The sequence below is a fragment of the Phyllostomus hastatus genome, unplaced genomic scaffold, assembly GCF_019186645.2.
Source record: "Phyllostomus hastatus isolate PE091 unplaced genomic scaffold, TTU_PhHast_1.1 phas_contig_40, whole genome shotgun sequence".
In the NCBI taxonomy this organism is placed as follows: Eukaryota; Metazoa; Chordata; class Mammalia; order Chiroptera; family Phyllostomidae; genus Phyllostomus; species Phyllostomus hastatus.
In genome coordinates, this window is record NW_025333872.1 from 83,538,987 (window position 1) to 83,557,312 (window position 18,326).

General features: G+C 47.8%; 1 protein-coding gene across 4 annotated transcripts in view; it reads left to right on the forward strand.

The window, feature by feature from the left end:
• Positions 1-18,326, forward strand: part of PHACTR2 (phosphatase and actin regulator 2) — a 225,049-nt gene that overhangs the window by 11,732 nt on the left and 194,991 nt on the right. The gene's annotated exons all lie outside the window — the stretch shown is intronic.

Sequence of the window (18,326 nt, forward strand, 5' to 3'; positions counted from 1 at the left end):
GTGACAAGGTTTTATTATCGAATGTAGCATTTCCCAAGTGTTTCTATGTTTATGAATCACCCCGGGGGTCTTGTTGAAATGTGGCGAGTCTGGGGTGCAGATGGAGCTTCTGCATTTTCTAACAGGCTTCTAAGTTTTGCTGATGCTGCTGGTCCGTGAACCGCACATTGAGGAGCAATCCTCTAGGGACAGCTTTTTATTGGGCTTGTCAACTATTTTAAGGGCAGATTCCTTCTGCACTAAGGTCTTAAAATTCCATCCATGGAAACTTCTGTCCTGCTGGAAAGCCTACTCTTGCTTTCCTGGGTAGCAAGCCTCACTATACAGTATTTGTAGGAGAGGGAAACTCTGAAAGATTTAAGGGAGAGGGAGCCTTTAGGACTTCCACTTATGCAGGATGTTTTGCCTCAAGAGACCCCCTGCGAATTGGCTCCTGGGACTTTATCGACAAATCTTCTAGGGTCTCGTGTGTAGAGAGGCGATTTTTAATCAGTGTGCCACAGAATTTTAAAACATGAAACATCTGACTACTTAGTCAGGGGCACTGACCTCTTTTCCTTAGTTTGCCAAATAAAAAAATGACAACAGCCGACACAGCAATAGCTGTACAGTGTGCATGCCCTGTCTTGAACCATAGGTCTTCCAATAGAGTTACATCTTATTGATCTCATTGGATAATAAGGTTGCATCTGAGTCGTTAAGTCTTCGTATCAGAAACCCTTATATACAAGGATAAGCACCTGATTTTTTTTAAAAGGTAAGTTGGAACAAAAAGGGCAGGTAATTACTACTCTTACTATTTTTCATAAGTCAATCAAAGTTATACCTTTTATGTAAGCTTGGCAATATAATTTTTTTGTGGGCCAGAGAATTTTAGTAATTACTTTATGTGTGCCACGAGATGAAAAAGGCTGGGAATCAGCTATGTGGAGGGTTCTCAAATAAGAGGATCAAGAGATGGAGGTGGAAAAAAATGTTGAGATATAATTGACATATGACATTTTATTAGTTCTAGGTGGACAACACAATGATTTGATATTTGTAGATATTGAAAAGTGATCACCACGACAAATCTAGTGAACACCCACCTGCTCTGTGAGAACTCCCACAGGTGTGGCCCAGCGTTGTCCCCGTGGTCGCCGGGCTGGGCGCCACACCCCCAGGGCTGGCTCACCGTATCCCTGGACGTCTGTGCATTTGACCACGTTCACCCAGATTTTTAAAAAACAACATATTAAAACACCGAACTCACTGGGAACTCAAATCTCGAATTCATTTCTTAAAATGGCATTACCCAAAACATGTAAAGACAAGAGTAAAAAAAGAAAATACACTTTTGAAAAGTTTTAAATCTTCATCTCTTGGTGTCCTTGATGCCTTTGGTAGAGCAGAAGAGGAATAGGCCGAGAAGCCTGGAGCTGAGGTTACTGATGCTCAGACTAGGGCTCTGGTTGTAGAAATAAGAAGGACGGGAGACCGCAGGAACTACTGGGTGATGGATGGGGATGATCTGAAAAGAAGACTGAAGATGCTGAGACACACTTCAGTGTCAGAGTGACAGTGCCCTGATAGTGATGAGGATGTTAGGAAATAGGCAGGGCTCAGGATGCAGTGAGGAGATGTGTTAGCTTTGTCAACTGTGATTGATGTGACAACATCCATGGGAGGCACCGTGTAGAAGTGCTGAAATAACAATGGGGAGAGGCTATGGCTCTAAATGGAGAACTTTAAGTTCTTGGTTGTGTCAATCATATGACAATTTACTATGCCTGGATAGCATGAGACTTGTCATACATAACCCTTTTATTCAACAAATAATGATTAAAGCAACCACAATGCATTCCATTTTAAGTTTTCACATGAGCATCGGCTGTCTTGAGTACAGCATTTGAGTATCAGATTTTTATAATCTCATAGTGCCTCACCCATAATAGTTGCTTATAAAGCTTTTATTAGAAGTGACAGATGGTACTTGGGACTATTTGCAGTCACCTACAAATGCTAAGGAGCCACAGCTGGGAAAAAAATGAGAATAAAGGAGAAAGAGTATGGTAAGTGAGGTTATTAGCAGCACTCAAATCACCTAAGAGACCCTGAAGAATAAATGCTGAAAAGACTCATTGGTTTGCTTCTGAAGGAAGTGACTGGAATTCACCCCAAAGTACCTTCAGTGAAGTCGTGGGAATGGAAACCCAGAGAGGAACTGGAGGAGCTGGAGGTGAAGGGAGGTTTCTGGACCAGGACCACGGATGGAAATAAAGGGTGGGGGGTGGAGAAACTAGCCTTCCACAACAGAAGTCTTCCCGGGAAGTAAGCACTTCCCAGTAATCTTTCACTAGCATGGGGTTCTGTGTGCCGTCCTGTAGGTTTATGGACAATGTTCAGCATGTCGCAGACGGTGCTCTGTCAAGACTAAAAACAGGTCGAAGATAAGTTTAGGAAGGCTGGCATGATCTGTGATTGTCAGCCACCTGCCTTTTGCCAAGTATGTAGGGACTGACGTGAGCAGTGATATTTCATCCACAAGCTTGAACACGCTGTCCATCCCGGACGTGCGTCTGGGGGACTCAAACCCGTGCACAGTCATTGGTCCATCAGCCGTGCTCAGCAGGTAGGCACCGAGTCTCCACTACGGGCCAGTGAGAGACGCAGTCCAGCCTGTGGAGCCTACGCAGCAGTGGGGAATGTCAAAGGTAAACAAAGCTGAACATCAGTTAACGTGGGAAGGCCAGATCTTAATCAGCCGCATGCCATAGCGATAGGGAAAAGACTTCAGTGTGAACTGAACTCAGCTTTGATTTGGGCATTTTAAAGGGAGAATGAGGAACTAGGAAGGGGGTGAGTGGAGGTTCAGCGGAGCCAGGGAAGTGAGAAATTACAAGTGGGTTGGTCCCTGGGAAGCCTGCTGGGGTTTGTTATTTGCTGCTCATCCAAGTCAGGCCCCTCCCTCCCACAGGCTGGGAGACAGAGGCCCTGTCTTCACGTGCTGGCTGGAACAAACAGTGAATTATTTTGGCAGCCTTGAGTTGTCTCAAGCAGTCACTGTAAGGGGGGACAGTGGTCATTCTCAGGATGTGACCTTGAGCTATTCGAAACTATGGTAGTGTTTGTTCAGATATTGTATTTATAGGCCAACGTTGAGGGCCAGTCAAGAAGAGGGCTCAGAAGAGCCTGGCTAGAGTTTGGTCGAAGGGACGGGGCTGTTGTCTGTGTCCAAGCCACAGAAAAGCAGCCAAAGGGACTGAGTGCATGGGGGACGGGGGTTGGGCTGTGAGCTCAGAGAGGTGACGAGGCCGTGGGCCCCTTTGGCCACGGTAATGACGTTGGCTTTTTCTCTGAGGGAGATGGCAAGTCAGTCGAGGGCTTGGGGAGAGGGGTGCCGTGTTCTTTGATGAAGTTAATGTGGAAGGCAAGGTTGGGGAGGTGAGTGTCATGAACACAGTATCAATGAATCCACGAGTATGACAGGGCCGTGGCGTCGGCCTCTTCTTTCCCACTTCCTTCAGGTGATGGACCGCGGGATTAGGGAAAGTTGGGGGGGCTCTGTGCAGCTAGCCTTGTGTGGAAGCAGCTAAATGAACCCCAAACCCTCAGGACGTCGTCACCGAGCCTGCCACAGTTCTCCTTGAGGTTGAAGCGTAACCGAAGCAGCCATTCTCTTGTCCAGCCTCAGCAAACTCAGCTTCTATTTTTGCTGTCATGAAAATATTCCATGCTTAATGTTGAAAGTTCAGCTACTGCAGATATGTGTAAAAGAAGAAGTATGACTTCTCCGAGGTCCCCTGCCCTCACTTGCCCGCGGCTGGTGCCCTCCCCACTGCCTCTGTGAGAGCACACGGAAATGGGCAGGGATGGTATTCTTCCCTCTACAAACTGGGGGTTATGATAGGTACAGCCTTTGCAAACCATGTTTTTGACTCAAAAATTTCCCTGAACATTCTTTTATGTCAATATACATGGTGTTACATCATTCATTTTAAAGTTTGTGAAAAAAATTTTACAGTCTAGATGTATCAGATTTTTTTTATAAGTACTTCCCTGTTTATAAAGTTTGTGGGGGTTTTTTTTTTGGTATTTTCTGATAGTACAAACGATGTTCAGTGAAAGTCGGACATATGTATCTTTCTGTGTATGTGGCGCATTCCCGTGAGAAAGTTCCCAAATCAAACATTATCAGTTTTCAAAATCTTGTAAGGTGCCGCTGTGTTTTTCTCTAAAAGTCTGTACAGATGTACACCCCTAGAAGAGAGTGAGGGCCTGTTTGCGCACCCGTGCCGGGACCCAGCCCTGTCAGTACGTTTTAGCATTTGCTGGCCTAAGAGGTATAAATGGTGTGTCTAATTTTACATTTCTCCGATCCCTTTAGAACTCGGGAAGTCTTTTGTCTTACTGGCCCTTGGTTGTGTTCCTCTGTGGCCTTCCCACGCATATCCTCTGCCCCTTTTCTCCATTGCATTACTTTCTTAGCTCTTGATGCGCGGAGGGTAATAATTCTTTGTCATCTACGTGGGAAATATTTCCTGCTCCTCCGTTGCTTTCACTTTGCTCTCAGTGGCTTCTGTTGCTCGAGAACAAATCCAGTTTTGATGTGTGCGGGTGCACGTCGATAGACACACGTGAGGATTCAGGAGTGCGCCCTGTATGTCTGCAGGTGCTTCGAAATGCCCTTCAGTAGGAGCCCTTCTGGCATCTGCGATTTTTATCTTCCCGGGTCATGTGGGAGGCTTCCTGCTTTGCTCTCGCCTGTGTCTGCGTTGGGCCTGCAGAGCTTCACTTAACCAGTGGGGACTGATGGGCGAGATTTACAATCAGGTCAGATTACTTCTCCCTCCTGCCACGGTCAGGAGAGTTTCTTGGGGGTAAGTGAAAATGTGGGCCACCGGCTTGCCTGAGGCACGTTTCTGTCGCTGTGCAGATCGGGAGGTGTTATTTGGGGCCCAAAGCCTTATCTTTTCAACACCAGCACTGCTGCTGAATTTCATGGTCCCCAACCCAGATCCTTGATTTAGCTCAGAAACACCTAATATAACCAACCATGTGTGAAAACCTGTGGCGGGTGGGGGGGCAGGGGGGAGAAGGGCAGTCGTTCTGGTCCGTTCTATTTTCTACCATGATGATCACCAACAGAGATATTTTACATTTTATTTATCAGTTTATTTTCTGCATTTCCTTTTGCTCCGGTTTGCATTCCTACATTTCCGGCCATAGAAAGGCAAATTAAATATACAGCCATCTCACTGGAGTGTCAGAATGTACTTGATTTGAGAATAACCCCATCCACTTGTTTGAGTGTGTGTGGTTTTTTTTTTTTAATTTTCCTAACTAATCGTGTGAATTGTCTTGTTGTTCTGGTGAAGTGTTGACGCTGCCACCTACAACCATCCTCCCACCTCCAGTTGTAGATAAAATCTAATTATCACCTAAGAATGGTTTCTTGTCAGACACAAAAGAATTTAGGGCACTTTGACATTTCGGGTGTTTTTTTTTTAACTGTTGTTTTTTAAACTGATGTCTTTAAGCTAATATTTCACAATTGATTTATAAAAAGGAAATAAAAATGAAAGAGCAAAAGGAAAGAAGGAAGGAAGGAAATCAAACCTGTTCCTTGTAGTAATTGCTCTGTGTGTAGTCTCGATTGAAGTCGCAGTGGAAGGAACAGTGAAAACAAGATGTTTAAGAAATGAATGCATTTCCGGGACCTCAGGCAGGTTCCTTTTCTCTGTAGATAATGACCAAATGTTCCAGCTTTTATTAGGGAATGTTTTGACACAGTATTTTGTGACGCCAATTACTGTATAATCCAACCCCGGGTTATTTTGGACTTTGGTTCTTAAACTTATTTCAAGACACTGCGTGGGGACTTTTGGACCGGGCGTCTCCAGTGCCCATGGGTGGCAGGTGTAAAAAGCGGGCTGGCAGACCATGGAAACAATGGCCAAAGACATCCTCTCTTCTTTCCTGCTCAAAACCACATTTGTCTTTGAAATAAAAAGGAGGCCAGAGTGAAAGGGCCTTGCTAGGCTACCAGAGTCACTTAATAAAGGTCAGGAGGACTGGTGAGCATCTCAGCTCTCCAGAGCTCCCCAGTAAGAGACTGATTTGGTTTGACAAACTTTCCCTTGGAAAGCACAAACATTGCCTGAAGGATAAAGGCGATCTGATGGTCATTCACATCCGTATGTGTGTAAATTACGTTCATCATCATCATCATCATCACAATAGTATTGCAGAGACGTTCATGGCTGCCATATTTGATTCTCGCAGCCTCTGGAATCCAGTTTGACTCTTACTTACTTACCGCATTGTCCTGGGGGAGGGGAGAGGGAGGTAAATAGCCTTGGGTCTTACCATCGTGAACGCCAGGCAGAATGTGAACCCAGACTTCTGATCCTCAGCTTAGGCCTGCTGCCCCCGCGCCAGATGATCAGACCAGTTACACCCCACATCTGTGTGCACAGGCGCTTTGTCTGGGGACAGGCTGGGGGAGGGTGTCAGAGGCAGTGTGGGCAGCCAGGGATTCGGCCAGATGCTGAGACTGCTCTCTGACTGTGCAGGGTCTTGATGTTGGAGGAGCCGGCCTGGCCATGCAGTTTGAACTCCGAGCTCTCACCGTTTAACTTGGCCCACTTCTCCCTCCAGGTGGCGTCCTCTCAGGTCAGGCGGTACCAGTTCTTTGCATATTCTACCCACCATGTCAGGTTAACATGCTGCCACCTTGGGAACATACACAGACACGTAGTTTCATTTGCATCAAATGTGATGAAAGAAAAAAAGTGGAAATATAAGTCATGTCCTTGAACAGGTCAAATTGAGGCCCACAGTCCATGGAGTCAGCTGGAACTGTGGTCGGCAGTTAGACATACAAGGGCAGACCAAGGACGCCAGGCCAGGTACAGAAGGTCACCAGGGCAAAATGCCCCGCGTGCCTAGCAGTGGGCAACACTGGGAAAACAAGGACTCACCCCCAGGTGAACCTTTGCTCTCCTCTGGTCACGCAGTTCGGACCCTCCCTGACCTGTTCTCCCCTGACCTGTTCTCCTCCGGCATGTTTCCAGTCGTGCGGGTGAGACCCCCTGAGAGGGGGAACGAACAAGCAGGCTGGAGAATAGCCTGTAAGCATTAAGCCCCCAACACCGTGAGGTTCTGGCCCACATCAAATACATCTAGGCCTCAGCTGTCTCTAAGAGCCAGGCCACAACAGCAGCAAAAGCAGACAAGCCACACCATGGCTGACCTCAGGACCAGCTGCATTGGCTCAGGACCCCCTGCCCTGGTGCTGACCAGTCAGTGGAGACCAGGACCCTGAAGGGACAGGCCTGGAAAGCTGATGAATGTTCTAGTGGGATCCTCCCCTGACACCTCCAGGCACACACCCTCCAGCCCGAGGACCCACGGACCCAGGCCGTCTCCGTGGAGCACACCTGGGCCTTTCCCACCCTCTGCCCCAGGCACGTTTGCTTTGGTCTCTGGCTCCCAGGCTCCGAGGGCCCTTCTTTTCCCTCCGTAGCTTCTTTCCTGAGCCCACGTCTTCCATGGCTCACTTCTTCTGCCTCTGTGACTTTCTAAATAAACTTTCTCGTAGAGTTTGAGTCTTGGCTCCGAATTCTTTCTTAGCCAGAACTCGGGTCCTGAGGTTGCTGAACCGAGGCCCCTTCTGAGCCCATTGATCTAACACCGGTGCCAGCCTCACTGCCAGCAGAACCATCCTCCATCCTGAGCACAGTCTGCACACAGCTGCCAGGAGCACCTTTCCCAGATGCTGCTTTCGTTTTCCTCGCTCCTTGCTCGGAAACACCTGCGAAGGGTGGACAGGGTCCCCTGTGCCTAACCGAGGCTCACCTACTCCAGGAGGCCCAGCAGGGTGAGCGCTGTCCCTCTGAGCCTGCCCTCGGGTTCAGCCACTGCGCTGCCGCACGCAGGGACTCCTTCCTTCTTACCCCAGATCCCGTGTCTTTATTTTTGCCCCAGACTGGAAACCTGTAGATTGAAAGAGAATTAAGAGAAACATTGTTCAATCAAAATGTATGGATTTTGCCCTGGCTGGCGTAGCTCAGTGGATTGAGCTCATGCTGCGAGCCAAAGCATCGCAGGTTCTATTCCCAGTCAGCACACATGCCTGGGTTGCAGGCCACGGCCCCCAGCAACCGCACATTGATGTTTCTCTCTCTCTCTCTCTCTTTCTCCCTCCCTTCCCTCTCTAAAAATAAATAAATAAAAATTTTTAAAGAAAAATGTACAGATTTTACTTGGATTTTTGTTCAAACAAACTGTACCAACAAAAAGTTATACTGCATAATTTATGATACTAAGAAATTGATACTAATTTTTTTAGGTGTGAAATGATATTGCAGTGATGTTTCTTAAAAAAATAAGAGTGTCTATATTTGCATATAACAATATCATGAAGAAAAAAAAGATATACACTCTTTTTTCTCTAAAATGCTCAAATTTTCCTTTCATGCAGCCACTTCTTTACCATGTAAACAAGTTGTACTGGCATTAGAAATATCAAAATTTCTAAGGTCATATGTAGTAACAGTACTAGGTTTTTAAAATAATTTTATTTTAATTATTGTTCAAGTACAATTTTCTATCTTTTACTCCCATCCCAGCCCACCCACCCAGCCCTCCCCACCTCCCTCCCATTTCCACCCACCCCTAGTTTTTGTCCATGTGTCCTTTATATCTGTTCCTGTAGTACTAGGTTTTTTAAAAAATAAGTCAAGAATGTCACATCTATTACAAGAAGCAAGTTAAATATATCCATGTTGATTTTCACCTTTAGGCCACATGGTAGAGGAATCAGGAAGTTCGCCATTTGCCTTATTCTTATCATCTTGATCATTTTTCTTAGTAATATTCCAGGCCGAGGAAGGTACAGAGGATATGTAAGTGAATTCTGCAGCCTCAAGGTAGGCCTGAGCTGTTTTTGCAACGTGAAGAGGTAGAGAGTGGTCCTCTTAGTCTCATTAACTGTTTGTTTCTGGACTGGGACCTGTTTCCGTACACAGGTCTGCTTGGATTGTCAGACCTTCAAAGGGAACGTCAGGACCTCGCTACACGCTGTGGACTAGCAGTGGCGATCAGGTGGCTGGTCACGCATAACCTCCTCCCTGATGATCGAGCAGCTGGAATGCGTGGGTGTGGCCCGGCCTCTCCCTCCCCCAGTCCCTCGGTCACAAAGGCCAAGGAAAGAAGGGGTCACTCAGGAGAGCTGGCGTTCAGAAGCTCTCAGCTGCTCCTGGCCCATCTTTGGCTTCTGCCGGACATGGGGTGAGCGGAAAGGTGCTGAGCCAAATACAGAATGGATTAACGTAGGAAAGCAATCTTCAGTGGTATGTGAGGATGTCCCAGAAGGGGAGCAAGGCTTCCCCTCACTGTGATACAGATGACTGTCCCGTAGATGACAGCAGGAGTCCTTGGGCTGTATGCACTCCTCTGGGGAGGACTCTGGGTCTAGGCAGAAACATTCTCACTGAGACTCTGCTCTGTATCTGCATCGTGATCAAGTGGGCCGACTCCACCCATGTCCGTCGGCCAGCACGGATTCACAGGCAGGATCCCCTGGATCTAACGGAAGACCAGCCTGTTTGGAGACCGTTTCTGATCCTTCTGGGGAAATGTCAGGAGAAAAGAAGGAGAGGGAGAAGCGAAAGGTTTATGAGTTATTTATTGGTTTGTGATACTGTGAGTATCGCTGGTAACTCTACCCTGACATCTGTCCCTCCCCCCGCCACCCCTCACTCCGCCCGGGTCTGAAGTAGGACGAGACAGTATAGGAAGGAACTGAACATAATTCATTCATGAACATGGCGGGCAACTCCTTCTCTTCTTTCCTCTCGTGCTTTGCAGATGTTGCCAGTCATTTTCACAGACTTAAACAAATTAGGACAAGGATCGTGAAGATTGTTATAAAAACATGACCAAGGAGTAGAGTTCTGGTACATATGGGAATTGTTTGAAGAAAATAAACACTTGATATTTTTAACTTTTTCAGTAAATATTACACAGTATTATTTATTATGTAATTCATTGGTTTTAAAAACTAAAATAAATCCCTTAATTAAATCACTCTACTTATGAAGAGAGATTTGGGGGGAAAGTTTGTTGCAGAGTTTCTGTATTTATAAAGGGCCCTGCAGTTTTGATTGATGTAATCAGTCAATTAATTGATCAGAAACTGCAGCAAGTACTCAGTTCTGCATCTGAAAGTAGGCTACCTCCTCTCTAAACCGTGTGACCAGTAGCCAATTAGAAATGACCAGAAATTTAATCCACTTTGGGACAACTGTCCTGAGCCCTTTCTCGTCAATGTCACCATTTATTCATTTACTCATTTGATCACCTCTGATTAGAATCCACTATGTGGAAGGTGCTAGAAGCACAAAAGTGAATAAGACATCATTTGCCCCTCTATCTAGGGGCTGATTTCTGTGATATAAATGAACTTGACCAGTTCATTTCCACTACGTGTCAACCCAGTGTAGTGTGGGCCACATAGGCAGGAGGCCTTTGACCTAGACTGGAATTATCAAGAGCAGTTACCCACAGGAGGTGATGGATACCTGAGCTGAGTTGTGAAGGATTGAGTCTGGGTGCTGACCAGGAGCAAGAAGAGGCCATTCCAGGCAAGGTGAGCAGTGTGGGCACATAAATGAGAGGAAACACAGGGACCATGGGAAACAGTAAATCACTCTTGATGGTTGGAATATAAAATGCAAGGGGTATGTGTGTGTGTGTGCATGTGTTTGAAAGAGAGACCAGAGGTGAGTGGGAGGAGAATAATGTCAAGAGTTGCTGGGAGTGCCCGGCTGAGGACCCATAAACACTCTGGGGAGCTTTCATTGACAATCCAGACAGACTGCTGAACCTGGCCACTGGGCTGGGCTAATCAGTCTCGGGCCCTGTCAGGCTTAGCTGGCGGCCAGCCTGGCCCAGACCCAGCACCCAGCACCCAGCACCCTTCAGATGCAGGCAAGGATTGGAGGAGGGGTGATGCAGCAGGGCCGACCTCCTTCTGACCTTGGTACAATGCGTGCGCTGCTGGTGAGCCGCTCTGCTTCTCTCCAGAGGGTCAGGCCCCCTGAGCGCCATCTCCCTGTCCACGTGACAGCAGCATTTGCACTTGGTGACGCTGTGATTTGTTAGTGCTGGGGAGTGTTTCGAGGTGCTGCACAACCACGGTGCTCACATACTCTGAGTTTGGTGGGTGTGAAGACCCTCAGGCCCTTCGACGCCGGCAGAGGGCTCTCAGACTTCTAGAGGACTACAGGGGCTGTAATCCCTCCTTCTCCAAGCTGAGTGCTTCACAGCGAGGCCTTGTCCGAAAAGACTGGGCGACCTCGCATCAGACAGAGAACTGGGTGAGAAGGAAGGAGTTGCCCTCAAGGAAAAGACCAACCAAAAGTTTTTCTTTCTGTTGTTTTCATATTACTGCCTTTATTACGTATGGAGATAAAAAATGAATGTGGAAAAAATTTCAATTGAATTTGAACAGGGAACGTTATTAGTATGTAGCATGGTTCTTAAATACTAGTGACTATGAAAAATGTGTTTCATAAATTGGGTCTGACATTAATTGTATAATTCTGAGAAAGTGACACTTACAGGCCATTTATATAAATGCTGAGTTACCCTCACACCACTCACAGTTTTTGTGGAGGTCCTGGTCCACAGACAAAATTATGCCCCTGAAACAAGACCATGCATCGTGAATTGGTAAGGACACAACGTGTCTGTTCTCCGAGTGCTTTTGCAGAACGACCTGGCTACAGCTCACCTGAGCACCTGACGCCAGTTCCAACCCCTGCAGAGCCTGGCCACCCTCTTAACGCACACATAGTCCCGGTCCTCCACGCTGCCCTGTCGTCTCCTCCATGATTACATAAGCCATCGCTGATCCTGCCTTGTTCGTATTTCCCTAGACACGCGTGCACGTGCTGAAAAGCTTTGTGAGGACAGGGGCCTGCCATCTTTTTAACTCTGTCTTCAGAGCCTGCAGTGTTAGATAGTTGCTCAGTTAATATCTATTGAATGAATTACTGAATCGAGGAGATTGTTGAAGAACTTTCAGGAAGAAATTCATCAGGCCCCAGGGTTTAGGTCTCAGCCCTTTGGAGAAAGGAGCTGTAAGGCTAAACCAGGACAGGATTTTCAGGGGCTGCTGTGAGCTCAGAGTGTAGATGCGATGCTCCGTCCCCCGGTCTGATCAGCACTCGGTGTAGCCGGGCACAGGGAGGGGGACGGGGAGGGCCTCTGCATGGACTCCCTGTCCCCACAGGTATAGTGGTGAGATGCCTCATCGAGTGACCTTGAAGGCAGGACATCTGAGGGGAGTGGGAGAACAGGAACAGAGACTCCCAGATTCGTGGGACAGCTTTGCTAGGGACCAGGAGCCCTGCATCAGTAGTGGGGCGGGGAGCCAGAGAGAGCTGAGTCATTACCACTCATGTGATCCCCCCCCACCTAACGTCTGGCTCATGAAGTCTGAGGAAATGGAGGTTGCTCTGGAGGTTAACCTCCATCAAGGCTACAGTTGGTTGAGGTTCGGGAGCATATTTTCTCATCGTTGGCTGTCTCCATGGAGTAGATCCCGGCCTTTCCGTTGCGCCCTGTTCTCCAAACATGCCTCCTCTTTTCTCCCCACACGGCACATGCACAGTTCCTGGGGCTCCCAGGGTCTCCTCTTCCTTGATGTGGAGCGCCCACTCGTCCTTCAAAACTCCGGCCAGGTGCAGCTGCCCGGCTGGAGACTTCCTTAGCTCCTCTGGCCACAGGCGCTTGCCGTCTCTGTTGTGGCCTCACAGCCGTGCCACAGTGCCTGTGGCTGTGTTGGAATACTCTGTTGATTTGACCGTCTCTTCAACGTGACTCCGAGTTTTCAAGGGTAATAAGCTTGTCTTAAAACTCACGTATGTCATCTTCACGTCACTGTCTCTGGTTAATGAAAGATAAAAACAAAATTAAAGAACATGTCCAACGTGTTAAAAACAGATCAGCCACAGTTTTTTGTCTGAAAGGCAGTGAATAGCTGGGTAGGAAAGTGCGGGGTGGTACATACAATGGAATGTCATTCATATGTTAAAAGGAATAAAATTCAGACACCTGCTGCAACGTGGATGAACCTTGGAAACATTGTGCTAAGTGAAGTAAGCCAGACATAGAAGGACAAATATCCTATGATTCTACTTATGTGAGATACTAGGATAGGCAAATTCCTAGGGACAGATGTTGCCAGGGCCTGGGGGGCAAGGGAGAAGGAATTATGATTTAATGGGTACAGAGTTTCTATTTGACATGATGGAAAGTTCTGGAAATGACAGTGGTGTGTGTACTTAATGCCACTGAACTGTACATGTAAAGTGGTTGAATTTTTTGTTGTGTACATTTTACCACAATTAAAAACAAAGGCAGTAAGTATAGAAGAAATACATGAAACATTTAGCCATAAAATGTTCCAAAGACACCAATGCAGAGACTAATCCAAAAGGGTAAAGACCAATTAAATGGGATACAACTCACAACAGACATTTTTTGCACCCCTCACCTGAGCATATTTTTGAGAGGCAGAAAAAAGAAATGGTAGAGAGGAGGAGAGAGGGATGAACAGTGAACAGCTGCCTCCCATGCATGCCCTCAGCAGGGGTCAAACCCACAACCTAGGTCTGTGACCTGGCCAGGAATGACACCTGCAGCCTTTTGGTGTGCGGGCATGATACTCTAAACACCCCAGCCACACCAGCCGGGATGCGATAGACTCTTTGCCAAGAGAAGAAAACCTGTGTTCTTTCTCTTGACATTATTTTTAGGGAACTCAGTAAGATCCCACTAAAGTCAACACGGTATTCTCTTATTTTTCTTAAAATTATCAGCTAGAAGTGCTTTCCCTCAACATTAAATTAAACATCTTTTGTCTATGAAATTTTATTACAAATAAGTGGGGGAATTCAAACTTAGAGTATTGAAATGCCTTGCAAAATTAATTTTATTATGTTTAGTTTTTAATCTGTTTTAATAATAATAATATATACACACATGTAATACAGGTAGAAGTTAAACGAACAGCTATAACATGATTAGTGGTTTTGTGTGTGTCTTACTTTCCGGGGATTGAAGTCCTCTGTTATGTCAGATAAACCTTTTGCTTGGATGTTGTATTTTTAATTCTCAGGCACATGGATGGAACTCATTAAAGGGGGAAGTCCGTATGTAAGAAGTGCCCCAGGAAGAGTTAGAGGCCAAGGGGTGAGCTGCGCGGGGCAGGAGGAAACCCGTCAGAGCGGATGCCCGGGCTGGGGCTGGGTTTGGATTGCGTAGGGGCAGTGCCCAGAGAAGGTGCCTGGTAAATGCCACTGACTGATCGGACGTCAGTTCTCGGAAGGGCTGCTAATCAGAAGCAGAGGCTTTGGCAGAACCTAAATGGCAAAGTCACAAACAGTAATAGGCCCTAAAAATAACCAGTGCAACTCCAGCAAAATTCAAGCCCTTATATGTGGGAAGTATAATGGGAGATGGATCGATGGGCATTTTTGCCCTGATGCGGGGCTAGTGATTACAGCAGAGCTGCTCGCCTTTGCCCCGGAGGAGGGCGGTGGAGCACATCAGTCACCTTCAGCAGAGCCTGCCAGCCACCATGACAACTCAAGTCCTCAGATGCGTGTGAGCCGTTTTCTGGTTCTAAGTGTCTGGAATGGAACTAAGACTAGCTTTCGTGTATTCATTCTTTCATTCTGCTCATACTAAATGAGCACCTACCAAATATACCGCACCTTGGTCTAGGTACTTGCCATATACTGGTGAGTCAAGTCAAAACCAACTTCTCTGCCATCCTGAAGATTATGTTCTAGCAGGGGGAGACACAAAGTGAGGAATGAACATTATACATATGTACATTATGAAATGGGTGAGAAAGCGCTGTTACAGAAAAAGGAAAGTAGAGCAGGAAGAGGAAACGCAAGTGTGCCAAAGGGAGGTGTGCGTGGCGGCAGGTGGCTGCAGTAGCGTGGGCAGGGTAAGCTTTGTGGGGGCAACGACCAAGGCTGGGAGCAGGAAGTTGGCAGATACTGGAGGGAACCGCGTTCCAGGCGCTGGAGGTGTGACGGCCTCAGGCAAGAGCGCCCTCTGCTGGTTACAGGCCATGTGGTTGCTCAGGGCCCCTGGAGAGAAGGCGAGAGAGACAGGCCGTGGGGGCTTCTGCTTTGGGTGGCCTTGCAGGGTTCTGAGCAGAGGAGTGATCTGACCCGATTTTGATTTTAAACTCTGCCGGGCCGGTGTGGCCCAGTTGGTTGGAGTGTTGTCCTGCAACGCAAGGTTGTGGATTGGATTCCTGGTCAGGGCACATACCTAGGTTGCGGGTTTGATCCCCGGTGGGGGCACATAGGGTCTGCACACGGGAGGCAATCAATCGTTATTTCTCTCTCACATTGATGTCTCTCTCTCTCCTTTCCTCTCTACTCTCCTCCTCTCTAAAAGCAATGAAAAAGTGTCCTCAGGTGAGGATAAAAAATAAATAAAAACGAAGCATGAAGGGCTCATTCTGCTGCTGTGTTGAGAATAGACAAGAGAGACACAGGTGGAAGTGTGGCTTGTGAGGAGGTTACTCCTCCACTGCAGGGGAGACAGGCTGGTGGCCGGACAGGTGCTGAGGAAGGGTCCTGGACTGGGTATATTTTGAAGGCGGGGTCAGCCTGATTTTCGATGGAGATGCCATGGTGTGTGTGTGTGTGTGTGTGTGTGTGTAGTCTAGGATGGTTCCAAGGTTTTGCCCTACACAAGGGAAAGGTGGCGTTGCCACAGGTGGAATGTGGGCAGGCTGCACGTGTTGTAGCAGGTGTGGGGTGAAGGTCGGGAGCTCACTTTGGACGCGTGGAGTTCGAGGTGCCTGTCGGATGTCTGGGGGGAGGTGTCGAGTAGACCCTTGGCGTATTCGTTTTCTGTCCCTGCTGTAACAAATCACCACAAATTATTCCTTCAAACACCACAGCTTTATTATCTTAGAGTTTCGGAGGGTGGGAGGACAGGAGTCTGGAAGTCAAGATAGTAGCAGGACCGCACTCCTTTTGGAAGGTGGAGGGGAGAACCTGTTTCCTTGCCTTACTGGATGTTCCCACACCCTGCCCTCCCTCTTCCGAGTGTGTCCCTCTGACCTCCCCTTCGTCATCGCCTGCCTTCTCTGACCCTCTCACCTTCCTCTTGTAAGGACACTTACGGTTACCTTGACCCACCTGGACAACGTCTCAAGGCCCCCAGATTATTCATTTACATCTGCAAAACTGAGTCTGGAGTTCTGCTGAGCCACCCAGCCTGGAGTAAACCTCCCATTTGAAGCCCACGCGGGGTGGGGACTCAGTGGCTCCGTCACTTAGGCCAGGGTGGAGTTGGGCCCCGGATCCTGGTCACAAAAAGTAGTCATCATACCTCGTGTTCTGCCTCGCTTTGCCCCCAGTCCCCTCACCCACCTTGCTCGCCCCCGTCCCCTTGGCCCTGGGTGTCCAGGATGGGCCCATTGTCTGCTGCTCCGGGATCACGTGTGTGGCCAGTGAGTCCAGGCTGGACCATCTCAGGGAGAACCCCAGAGAAAAGATAGAACCTCTCTTTCACGGGGCCTACAAGCAAGACCCCCAGGGCTCTGACAGGGCCTCTGGTGTCACCCCTGTGGTTGGCGACCGTTGATCCCAAGAGAACAAGGTGGAGCAGAGGAGGGGCAGTTCCCCAGAGTCAAGTGCGTGTTTGGGGTGGGGGCTGTTTCTAGAAAAGAGGATGGGAAGCTGGTGAAACGAAACTCCCAATCCATCTTCTTTGTCTGTGTACCTGTCTCCTCCCCTGCCTGCACCTTGGAATAATTTAACGTCCAGACATCATACTGTTTTTCCTGTAAAAAATATTTCAGTATGTAACACTAAAGAAGAAGGACTCTTTCAAGGAACACAACCACAAATACCATTATTGCACTAAAAACATGGAACATTACTACCATTGACTCTTCACTGTTCGAATTCCCCCCCTTGTCTCATAAATGATGGTTTCAATCAGGTTCCAAATGAGGTTGATCCATTCCGCTGGGTTCAGAATTTCCTTCTGACGTTTGTCTGTAGATTGTTTTTCAAAAGCTGTTAGCAAACACGCAGCCCTGTGTTCCTCGCTGTCCACTCATCGTGCTGCTCGTTCCGCCTCCACCCGGTCACCTGCCTTTCTCTTGTGACTGCAGCCCTTTCACTTCTTTAATTCACTAAAGCCACTAAGCACCAAAGTGGCTTCAGCTCACAAAGCATTCTGGAGTCATTTTGAAAGAGCCAGATGTGGTTTAGGTGCGGGTTTGGCTTTCGAAAATCCCCGGAGAGTAAATACGCAGCGTTTCTGTGCTGCTTCCCTTGTTCGCCCGTTTGGAGATGAAAACAAGGATGCTCCCTCCTCCCCCTCATCTTTGGGTAGACTCTGCCCTGTTTCCTAATGCTAACTTGCTTCAGACAGAACCTTCACCGAGGGGCCCACCTATGAACTCCCCTCTTTGCAGAGTGTGATAGGCCGTTGGCCGGCCGGTGAATCCCTCGGAGCCCCTGAGGTTTAAGGTGGATTCTGGAGGAGAGGGCTGGAGAGAAGGTTTGTTTGTTTGTTTGTTTGTTTGTTTGTTTGTTTGTTTTTTAACAGAGTCATTCTCTAGTGTTCCATACTCGAATATTTACAGGCAAAATGATTCGATGTCTGGAAGTTAACCTACTCTGATGTGGTGGGGGCGGCAGGGAGGGAGGCACATAGAAGAACAACTTGGATTCAGAGCTCTGTTCCACCAGCTTCCCTTCCTCTTCAGCACCCCCAGGCACGAGCACTGAGTGTCAAACCTCGCCTTCAGAAAGGTGTTGGCCCTTCCCACAGCTCGCCCAAAGCCACCCAGAGGGTTGTGGTCTGGTCGCTGCGCATCTTCTCAGGACATTGTAATCACACAGACAGTTTTACTCTTTGTCCATCCACCATGACATCATTAGCATTTCTTTCATGTTCTTACACCTTTTTCTTTACCTTAGTTTTCCAAAGATTTATAAAAGCCAAGGAATCTTTTCTTGGCAGGAAGATGAACCTCCTGGGAAGTAGAAGAAACATTGGGAGTCAGAGACACTGGGTGCCGGCCTGGCTTTGCCACTAACCAGGCAACGAAAAAAGGTCTGTCCCCTGACTTCTCTGAGCTTCCTCCTCCGTTAAGTGGCAACAGCATCTCTCACTCCCCGGAGTTATCCCAGGATGAAATGAGATAATGACGTGGCAGGGCCTTTGTGAACTCTGAATGAATATTCCAAAATGGTGGGTTAATGTCCATGTTCAGATGCAGTATG